The sequence below is a fragment of the Patella vulgata genome, chromosome 4 (assembly GCF_932274485.2).
Source record: "Patella vulgata chromosome 4, xgPatVulg1.2, whole genome shotgun sequence".
Taxonomy (NCBI): Eukaryota; Metazoa; Mollusca; class Gastropoda; family Patellidae; genus Patella; species Patella vulgata.
The window spans coordinates 40,895,353-40,905,812 of record NC_065882.2 but is presented as its reverse complement, the minus strand read 5'-3'; the positions used below and the strand labels follow the sequence as shown (position 1 = coordinate 40,905,812).

At 40.1% G+C, this 10,460-nt stretch overlaps 1 long non-coding RNA gene across 3 annotated transcripts; it reads right to left on the bottom strand.

Moving 5' to 3' along the window:
• Positions 1–2,251: 2,251 nt before the first annotated feature.
• Positions 2,252–10,460, bottom strand: LOC126818842 (uncharacterized). 3 transcript variants are annotated; one of them, XR_007679353.2, is made up of 5 exons: positions 10,416–10,460; positions 4,792–4,851; positions 4,120–4,259; positions 3,234–3,414; positions 2,252–3,002 (listed from the first exon to the last, which is right to left on the bottom strand). It is a non-coding gene; the product is annotated as an uncharacterized LOC126818842 (long non-coding RNA). The 3 variants fall into 3 exon arrangements; XR_007679351.2 differs by lacking the exon at positions 10,416–10,460 and adding an exon at positions 5,573–5,761; XR_008788021.1 differs by lacking the exon at positions 10,416–10,460 and having other exon boundaries at positions 2,253–3,002; positions 4,792–4,917.

Sequence of the window (10,460 nt, the reverse complement as noted above, 5' to 3'; positions counted from 1 at the left end):
AGTTTCTAATCAGATTTTAACTTTAAATTAATATTATTTGGTCTTTAAACAAATTTAACACATTTAATTTACCAAACAAAATGTATTTACCCAATTTTTCGAATATCTTCACCAGATTTCTTTTTTCCACCAGAATTTTTCTGTTGCTGGATTGTACAGGTTTTCTTTTTAACGTCTTCAAATATGATTGTATTCGTCTTCTAAAGTGACTTCTTACCCCAAAGGTCGAAACTGCGTTACAGCACCAAATCGAATATGTAAGACTATGCAGTGTTATGCAGTCACTGATTAGATGTAGAAAATATGTCGGGAGAACTTCCCACATTCAACGTGTGATGCATACTCTCTTTTCTTCTAATCGTCTTCCAAATTTTCTGCTTACCCTAAAGGTCGAAACTGTCACAGCAACCAACTAGAATATGTAGCACCATGGGTCCTTTGTCTGACGTGGAGAGCGGACATTGTCAAACCGGTCGCCACATCCTACATACGACCCATGCATCTTTTCTTACTACATATTTCTGTAGCCTTGTGATCGTCTAGAATTTGTCTCTAGCTGTCTTTACTTCTGCTTCACGTTGTGTATTTACTTCTTCCAGTTTCTTAAGACGTTTGTCTTACCAGGAATAATAATGCATAGTTCGCTTCTACATTTTATATAGCATATAACTGAATACAGGTATACAAGCATAGCACAAATTACAATACTATATAGCTAAAACCACTTCTCCACCCTATCCAGCCTCTCGGCTGTCTAGGAACTCAGATGTACCCTCGATCTCTGGAATCTAATGCAAGTCTGGCTTGAAAGGTTCAAATAAATATCTTATATAGCACCCAGGTTTATCACGCAGAAATAAGCGTGTTCATGGCCCTGAACCTGTGCAATTAACGATATGATTGGTTACTTTAAACCAAATGATGCAATTAGAATAATTCCACTCACGTGTAATTCTGGTGGTAAAATATTGACACGTTTTGGTTAAAGAGCTCTTTTTTATATAACAATATGTCAATTACAGACTAAGTTGACTTTGTGCAATTCTACATATGTGGGAACCTACCAACTTGCCAAAGATATTAATTAATGAAATATAAAGCCATCTTATTTCTCTATTCCTTGTCTATAAATTTATAAACAATGTCGCAACGACGATAGTGCTACAATATTTCTGCGCTGTAAACCAAGATGGGAACCCCCTGGTCTACTACGAGCATGAAATGCTGCCCACTTAATGATTGATGACCCTATACACCAAACTGTAGCAGGCTGTGTTTCTGAAAGTTCAATTTAGTTCAAGATCTCCATCTCCCTGCAGTTTGGATTGTTTCGAATGAATGACCTGCCATTGCTGCAGATGTAGCAGCACCTATTCGAAATGAGTGAGACCTATAATGGCTCGAATCAATACCTAAGTGTCGGAGGACCTTAATTAACATTGCCGAAAACTGAAATCGTGTCAGACACTTTCCACTGTAATGACAAAATAGTGGACCTGGTATGCATGGTCTGACTTTTCGAAACTGTTCCATCTGAACAACTAGGCATGTGCTCCCTCCAGTCTGCTGAATTGTTTTTATGGATCCCCGACCAAACTGATCAGTCTTTGAATAGCGTAACTGAACTGTAATCGTTGTAGTATTATTAATGGACTCAGACTAGCAATTATTTGCCCATTGACTTCAATGTTAAATGGCTGTAACATCACAGGCTGTAGCTTTTTTCTCAACATTCCGTTGGTTCCAATCTTTATAGGCACAATGGGGACAACATTTGGCAATCTCCTCATCATAATTTTGTAGGGGGTTGACCATTTAGATTTTTTGCTACACGGATTTGAAGTTGACAGGGGTGAAAATCTCACATCCGACACAATGATTGCTCTGCAGAAAGACACTTTACACCCCCTATCCCTCCGCTGTAATATCATCAGTATTACCCAAAACTGCTATGAAATTGCAAATTTGATCCCTTGTCTCCAATTCTAGACCAAAAAGTCAACCCAAAAATGCAGGAAGAGGGGAGAAAAAAATTAAGGGAAAAATTGTCTATTTATAACTCGCACTACATTCGTCCATCATGAAATAAAGGGAAATAATTACTAGTCTTAGTCCTATATACTTCACATGTTTCTGCAGTTTAAACAAATCTGTTGTTATCTAATAAACAAACATATATGCAATTCCCTGGCCAAAGAATATGAAAATCTATGCATTTTCAGATGAGCTGTGCAGCATTCTGCAAATACTATAATACATCAGAAAACTGCGGAATTTCAGACAGAAATTTAAAAGCACATGAATTTTGAATTAAACAGAACATTTTTATTTTTGAACATAAATGCATTCTGTAAAAAGATAACAAAAATTCAATATAAATCAAACAAGAAAATCCTTTAAAACAGTAATTATCATGTAATATTAGATTTTTTTAACATTTTCGTCGAAAAGATCTTAGTTTTTCTCTCTTAACGCAGTTTCAAGAGCCAAATTGTGGTCAAATCTAAGATGTTGAAACATGCAGTGCCTATAAATTTTAAAATGTCTCCTACATAGCTGTATTTACATAGGACAATTAAGTTCAGATAATCTGATTATGTAACACTACAACAGTTTTATGATCCCCACTCCCTAGTATGGAATCTGATACATGGCTGATCAATCATAGTTCTCACTCTCCATTCTGGTCTGTCAAATGATTTACAATGTTGATGGTACCTACAACTTTCCTGACCCATAGATATGCACAACAGTCAACATACAAGCCATTTATGTTATCTTCCAATTTGAGAGGCCATAATAAACGCAAGGCGTCTTTTTCAAGCTCGGACATGAAGTCAACACTAAACAGCAACGTTTACAGGGGTCCTCGGCTGGAACCCAAACTGATTATGATTTGCCCTCAACTTCCACAGGTGTCACAGAGATCAGGGATGAAATTCATATGCATCATCTTTCTACTAATGCCAGTCCGGGAAGTCATCGGGTTTTGAGATGTAGACCTGAAATGTTAAATTTGGATGAGACTGAGAATTCTGAGGCGAATACTATCCAGGGAAACAGGATTATAGACATCCAGAAAATGATTGAAATGTGGAATTCTGTCATTCGGTTACATGCCCAGGGGAGAAGAAAGGCCTGTGCAGTACCAAATTTCCAGCCTGTTAGTGAGCAGAAGTGGGGAGCGGGTTGGATGTACTCTGTAAAGTGTACAAAATGTACAATTATCTCACCTGTCTACAAGTTGTATAAAGAGATTCCAACTGGCAAACCAGGAAGAAAGGCAGCCGCTATTAATCTGACCCTACAATCTGGACTGTTAGACATGCCGGTTGGAAACACCAGAGCTCGGCTGCTGTTGACAGATTTGGATATTCCAAAGTGGCATGCAGACTTTTTCTAACCAAGTTAGTGCTAAAATGACAAGGTTGAACACTATTAACATGAGGAAAAAATAGAAGCTGTCAAATCTTTTAATCAGAAGGGAGGGTCAGTAAACCCAAATATAATAAATGTTGCAGTGGATGGGCGTTACAACAGCATAACCATAGGCCACAGTAAAAAGCCAGGGCAAGCAGCCTCGAAAGCCATTGGAATTGCATGCGAGACAAACACAAAGCACAAATATATCCTGAATGCTGTGATGCAAAATAAACTGTGCTGGCAAGGTGCCTGGCTTAAGGGAAAAGGTTTTACTGTCAACTGCCCTGGGGGACACGAAGGCTGTACTGCAAATTTACCAGTTCACGCACCATTATCTGAGTATGACTTGGGGAAAAGCATTGGCACAGAACTAGCTCTCCAAAACGTCCTCATCAAATATGCAACAACAGATGGAGATGGACGATCAGCTGCTGGAATTGAAGATAGTTTAAAAACTTTGCATCCGATGTGGAGTGTGGAGCGACTAGCTGACCCTTCACACCTGGCTTGCCACTCAATTTAGGCACTGCTATAATGCAAAATTCAGCGAGGAGATGTTTCCTGGTAAAACCAGACTGGATAAGGGCAAGATCAAGAAAATACTGAGCCAAGATGTAAAAGCTAGATGCAGTCTAATCATGACTACATTGTTTGAAAATCACTGTGGTAATATTGAGGAGATGAGAAAACGCCTACCAAAAGTCCTAGAGTCCACTATTATGTGTTACGATGGCGACTGCTCAAAGTGCCGCCTTCATTCTGTTGTGTGCCGGGGTGGGATAACAAATAACTGGTGGAACCGTTCCATGTATCTGGCCTCAAATAAAGTTGATTCCCTGAAAATGAATGAAAATGACAAATCAATTCTAAGTGAAATTTTAAAAATCCGAATAAGTGAAGCAGCTTTAGAAAAAACCAAATTCCAAACAAACACACAGAAATGTGAAGCAATCAACCGCTCGTTGAGTGTTTCACTTCCAAAGAATGTAAATTACGGAAGAAATGCGATGGGTCGACTTTCCTCAACAATATTGAGAAGCAATGATGGAATAAAGAGTGCCACTGAGCAGAAAGCTAAACTCTTTGGGGCCCCTCTTTCTCCAAAGACAAGATATTCCCTGCGGCAAATAGAAAGAGAAAGTCTGTACCACAGAGAATACCAATCCAGGCCCGAAGTGCGAAGACAAGCACTTCTGCTGCGTGGACGAAAGCTTTATGAATTCCGCGAGTACAAGAATTACTGTGCAGTTGAATCCGGCTACAAAAAGGGTCATTTAGACCAGCCATCAACAGCAGATGACACTTACAGGATCACAGCTATAGTAAATAAGCAAGACAGACAAATGCAAGCCATTGTCATATACCCACCTTTTGCCTTAATACTTGTGTTGAGGTCAATCATACCACTCTTGCACAGTAACCTGACACCTGAAATGAAAGAAAGATGGAAATAAATATGCAATAAAAAAAAAAGTAAGAAAATAATAATAATAATTAAAAAAAATATGTGGTTGAATAAGAAGGGAGACCTCCTCGCTGTTTCAACTGGAAATAGAAATAATATGGCTCTTTATTTCTAGCGAACGTCCCTTCAGTGCCCCCCCCCCCCCAACAAGAAACCTGTATACTCTTCGAAACGTCGCCCAAATAAATAAGTAGCTGTTTTTCCATAAGTATGTGTTTTTTGTGTATTGTATACAGTCAGTAAATAAATAAACCTTGAGTGTCACATAAGTCTAAGCCAATCTCAAAGGTAGACACCATGTTTTGAGGTTTGGTCTAAATATTAAGGCAAACTGCAGGTTTAGTCAAAAGTCACACAGGTGTGAATTTAGGAGGAGTGTACATGTTAACATTTCATTGTATGATGTCAAAAACATGTTAGGTCTAAATATTAAGGCCAACTGCAGACTTGGTTCAAGGTCACAACATGTAAATAGGGTTAGGGCACATGATTTTTTGACACAATTGTGGGTTAGGGCTAGGGTCAGGACTAGGTCTTGGCTTAGGCCTAGGCTACATGCTTTTTGAAAAGATTGTGGGTTAGGTTTAAGAATTTTGGGGAGAGGTTAAGTCTCCACATAAGCACTGACCTAGGATGATGAAAAATTAGTTCGTGATATTTCCTAGTTTTATTAAAAATACATACAATACATTAGATTTATATACAAAGGCGATTTCACTGTTTATTGGTGTTGGTGGCGCTGATGGTCTTCCTTGGGTGGTGCTTCTGGTATTCTGGTATTATTGTTTCTGAAGAAAAAAGAAAATAAATTTGAGGCTCTCGGGAGAGAGCCACATTAGTGTGTTTCTTACTACGGATTGGATTTTCTAAAAAATCGTGTTTGTTCCACGTCAGCGGGTTAGGGCTAGGGATTCTTATATCTAATTGAATTATTTACTAACGGTTAGGGATAGGATTTGATATATGGTTTGTTTTGGGTCAGGGTGGAGACTGGTCTTATTTAATCTAATTTACTGTGCACTAGGATGTCGTTCAGATTTTTATTTTTAGAATATGCAATTATAAGTTTCTGTGTGAATATTTTCGGGTGATTTTCTTGGAGATCAGTATAGTGTTTTCTGATGATTTTGGATACACTTGCTGCTGTTGCGCTAAATGGAACTACAAAAGGAGTTATTGCGTTAGCCGTATGAATATTCAAACCTAGGGGTTCTGTTGTTTTCAATTTGTCAATCCAGAATTTTTCTCTAGTTAGCCTAAACGTTTTAATTTCTTCTGAAGTTTCCAAGTCGCTCTTGGTCTTTTCTATTGGCGTGACAATGAGATCAGAAATGTCATGATTCGGTTGGTTGAAATGAATTGAGACAGGTTTGTCTTTTTTGGTGACTATGTCTGACCGGTGACCGTTAATTCTTTCCCTAAGTGCATTTTGAGTCTCCCCTACGTATTGCTTGTCACACTTTCTGCATGAAATTAGATAAATTATGTTTGAACTACTGCATGAAAGTTGGTCTAATATTGGGAATTTTGTGCCAGATGTTTTGTTATGGAAATGGTCGGATATGTTTAAGATTTTGCATGTTTGACATCTTGGATGGCCACAAATTTTGGTTTTGACTGCTGATTGTATATTATTTGTTTCTTTGGCGGCAAGCTCAGCGAGAGTGTTGTTTTTTATACGTCGTAGATAGCGTTTGGAGTATCCCCTTTCCCTTAGTTTGCTAAATACCAATGTACATGCTGACTCAAAGTCGGTCTTCTGAGTACATATCCTATGAAAACGGAGAATCTGAGATTTTATGATGCCAGAGAATGTATGTTTTGGGTGAAAGAAGCTTTTGAACAATAATTGATGTGTGTCGGTTTCTTTGAAAAATACTTTAGTTTCCAATTGGCCTGTGATTTTGGTGTTGCTACTTTTAAACACGGTAGTATCAAGGAAATTTATGCTGTTATGGCTTACATTTGCGGTTAATTTGACAGATGGATGATGATTGTTCAGAATGTTGAAAAACGTCCAAAATTCGTCTAGTGTGTACGTCCAGACTATGAAAACGTCATCTAAAAACCGCCCATAGAAATCTGGTTTTAATGGAGAGAGTGGCAGAACTTCCCTTTCCCACTCCGCCATGAAGAGATTTGCATAACTCGGGGCAAATCGTTTTCCCATCGCAGTTCCGGAAGACTGAAGGTATACTTGGTCGTTAAAAGCGAAGTCATTCCTCCTCAGACAAATGTCGAGTAGTTTGAGGATTTCTTCGTCCAGCCTGGATGCTTGCGGGTTCCTAAGAAATGCTTTCCTAACTGCTTCAATAAGAAATGGTCTATATATTGTGATACGTTGTATGATTCGCTGCCACAGTCTGATATTATCGGGCGTCCCTTGGGTATTTTATTAGGTATAAACCATTCTGTTTCTGGATTTTTATGTATTTTTGGTAGTGTATAGAGATGTCTTTGTCCGCAGTCAGATTTAGCAGATAGATAATTCCTTATCCTGCAATTCATATAAGATGTTGTTTATTAAAGTTGCGGTGTCCTTAAAGATGGGTTGGTCTAATTTAGTGTAATGTATAGGATTACTTAATTGTTTTTTTGCCTCTGAGATATAGTCTGCGCGATTCATTATGACACAACACGAGCCTTTGTCGCTTTTCTTAATTATTATGTTTTTGTCTTTTTTAAGGGTGTTTAATGCCGTTTTAGTTGCTCGGTTGAGATTTGGTTTTTGTGATTGTGGTTGAATGGATGATATTTCTATATTTATTTCGTCGAAAGTTTTTAGGATGGCTGGTGATAATGACTTTTTAGGTGGTTTCCATGTGGATTTTGCTGTGAATAATTTTTTAACTCTGCCGGGTTTGTTCCTAAAAAAATAAGTCAACGAAAGTGTTCTTTGGAAGCGATCGGTTGCCTGGGTAATGGGGTCTATGGATGTTATTGTGGGGGTTGGGATGAATTTAAGGCCTTTATAAAGAATGTTCATTTCTAGGGGGTTGAGAAGTCTGTCGCTCAAATTGACAACTGTCTGTCCTAAAGACGGCTTCTCATTCCTTTTCCCTAATCCTAGTTTAAATTCCTCATCCAGCAGTTGATGATCTCTCTGGCCGTGTCTGGGCTCCAGTGGATTGCGTCGTTACCTTTCAGTTCTATTTTGCCCTTGAAGGTTGGTAATGTGGTGGCGTTTGGTGAAGGTGCAGTGGAGATCAGTTGGTTGTAGCTGGTGATGTTTTGGTAGGCGATCGGATTTTCTTGTCGGAGTCGGGAAGAAGTGGGGATCTGTGTGGCGAAGAGCTTGGTTGTTGGGAAAGCTGCTCTGGTCACCTTGAGTAGATCTAGCATCTGCTCGTGTATCCTTGGTCCACTTTCCTCCCTGTTGTTGAGCCCGACGTGTATCACTAATTCTTCTGGTGCAGGACCCATGTAGTTCTGGAGTATCTGTTTGATGTGGCTGATCTTGGCTCCAGAATAGCTATGGATCTCCCAGTCCCCGAGGAAGGATGCAATCCTAGCCAGGTTAGAGGATCCAATAACCAGGGTCTTTGCCATGACGGGTGGAAGGAACCATAAATCCTTGTCGTCTTTACCTTTGTAGCTGTGAGGTCTCTTTAGGGATAGGTTGAGTGATCGCCTACATCTGGTGGAAGATCTGGTGGCGATTCTAGGGTTAGGAATAAAGGGTGATCTAGGGGACAGACAGTCGACAAGTGCGTTTAGTGGCGATATAGATCCCGAGGAAGTAGGTGAGCCAGATACAACCCGGGGCGAACTGGTTGATCTAGCTGCACGCTTCGAGGGAGTGTTAATGCAAGTGCCTTCTCCAGAGGATAATTTTCTCTTGTTGGGTGTGTATCGTTTTGGTGTGTCCCGGAGAAGGTTGTGTGTAATGTGCATGGGTGATGGGGGAGGGGGCGTGGCAGTTTTAGAGACCGTGGACAGTAGGCGGTGGAAATCTGTCTTAACACTATCCTGAAGTCGCTTGCCGTAGGACTTCTTGGCCCATGCTAGGGCGTGGCTAGAGTACTCTTGTACAGCATCTTTGGTAAAGTGACGTGACTTCAAGTACTCCAGTTTCTCCGCTAGCATGGCTCAGTAGTGTGTCGACAGGGATGAGGCGACGTCCTTGGCCCATTTCAAGTTCAATGTCTCAATGGTAGTGGCTATGGTAGGCGTCTTCATGGCCGGCTTCACGAACTTATTCAGGTCTTGGATCTTCCAAGTGAAACTTCCGGTTGGTGTTCCATTCTCCTGGCTCTCCATAATGGTCAAGTGGTGGAGGCATTGGAGGACCTGAAAGAAGGCTTTCACGACACCTGCATTTTCTTGGGGTTGTTGGCGCTCCTTTGGCAGACGTTGGTTTGGTTGGCGCTCCTTTGGTAGACGTTGGTTTGGTTGGCGCTCCTTTGGTAGACGTTGGTTTGGTTGGCGCTCCTTTGGTAGGCCCTGGTTTGGTCGGCGCTGGAATCCCGGTAGTGGTTGGTGGAATCCAGGGGGTGGTTGGTGGAATCCAGGTGGCGGTTGGTGGAACCCAGGTGGTGGTTGGTGGAACCCAGGTGGTGGTTGGTAGAAGCCTGGTGGTGGTTGGTAGAAGCCTGGAGGTGGTTGGAATCTATTTCTTAACTGAGGCCAGTCCATTGGTAGATGCGTGGGCGTGGGAAGAAGAGGACGTCTGGTGCGGAACCTATCCTTGTTCCAAAGGTTGGGGAAGGTGTTTGTAATTATGCAAATGGGTGAGACGAGACAATAGAGGGGAACAAAAATTGATGTGTATAGGTTGTGTTCGGATCTGTTCTCTGTAATATATCTGGTGTAATATGTGAATGTAAGGCCTAAATGTAAGTTAAACTAATATATATGCAGTTATGTTCTATGCCAGATATTCGGCGATGCTAAGGCAAAGAATGTAGAATTAAATGGCGGATTGATTAAGGCTTGTGCTCAAGCGTTCTTTACCAGATATTCGGCGATGCTAAGACAAAGAAATGTGGAATTAAATGGCGGATTGATGTGTATAGGTTGTGCTCGGACCTGTTCTCTGTAATATGTGAATGTAAGACCTAAATGCAAGTTAAACTAATATATATGTAGTTATGTTCTTTGCCAGATATTCGACGATGCTAAGACAAAAGATGTGGAATTAAATGGCGGATTGATTAAGGCTTGTGCTCAAGCGTTTATAGTAAATTCCCTGAATTGTAACGTGACGGAATGAAATTGGAAGAACAGTAACTGTGAAAATACAATAAATCGTTTGAATTTAAGTGTTTATTGGTGTTACATAAAATATACAATAAATATACAAAAAGAAAAAAATCTTACATGAAATATAGTGACTTTAGACCAAATCTGCAGTTGAGTTGGGCTTAATATTTAGACCTAACCATGTTTTGATATCATTGTGAACAAAATGTTACACATTTACAACCCACAATTCACACTCGGCCAACGGATACCCCCAATCATGGCTATTTTGATACCAAATAGTCAAAACACTTAGTGCTGGGCAATAAAAAAGCAGTATTCTTACCATTTCTGACACTTTCCATTCAAAACTTCAGGAAATAAGCCGCTG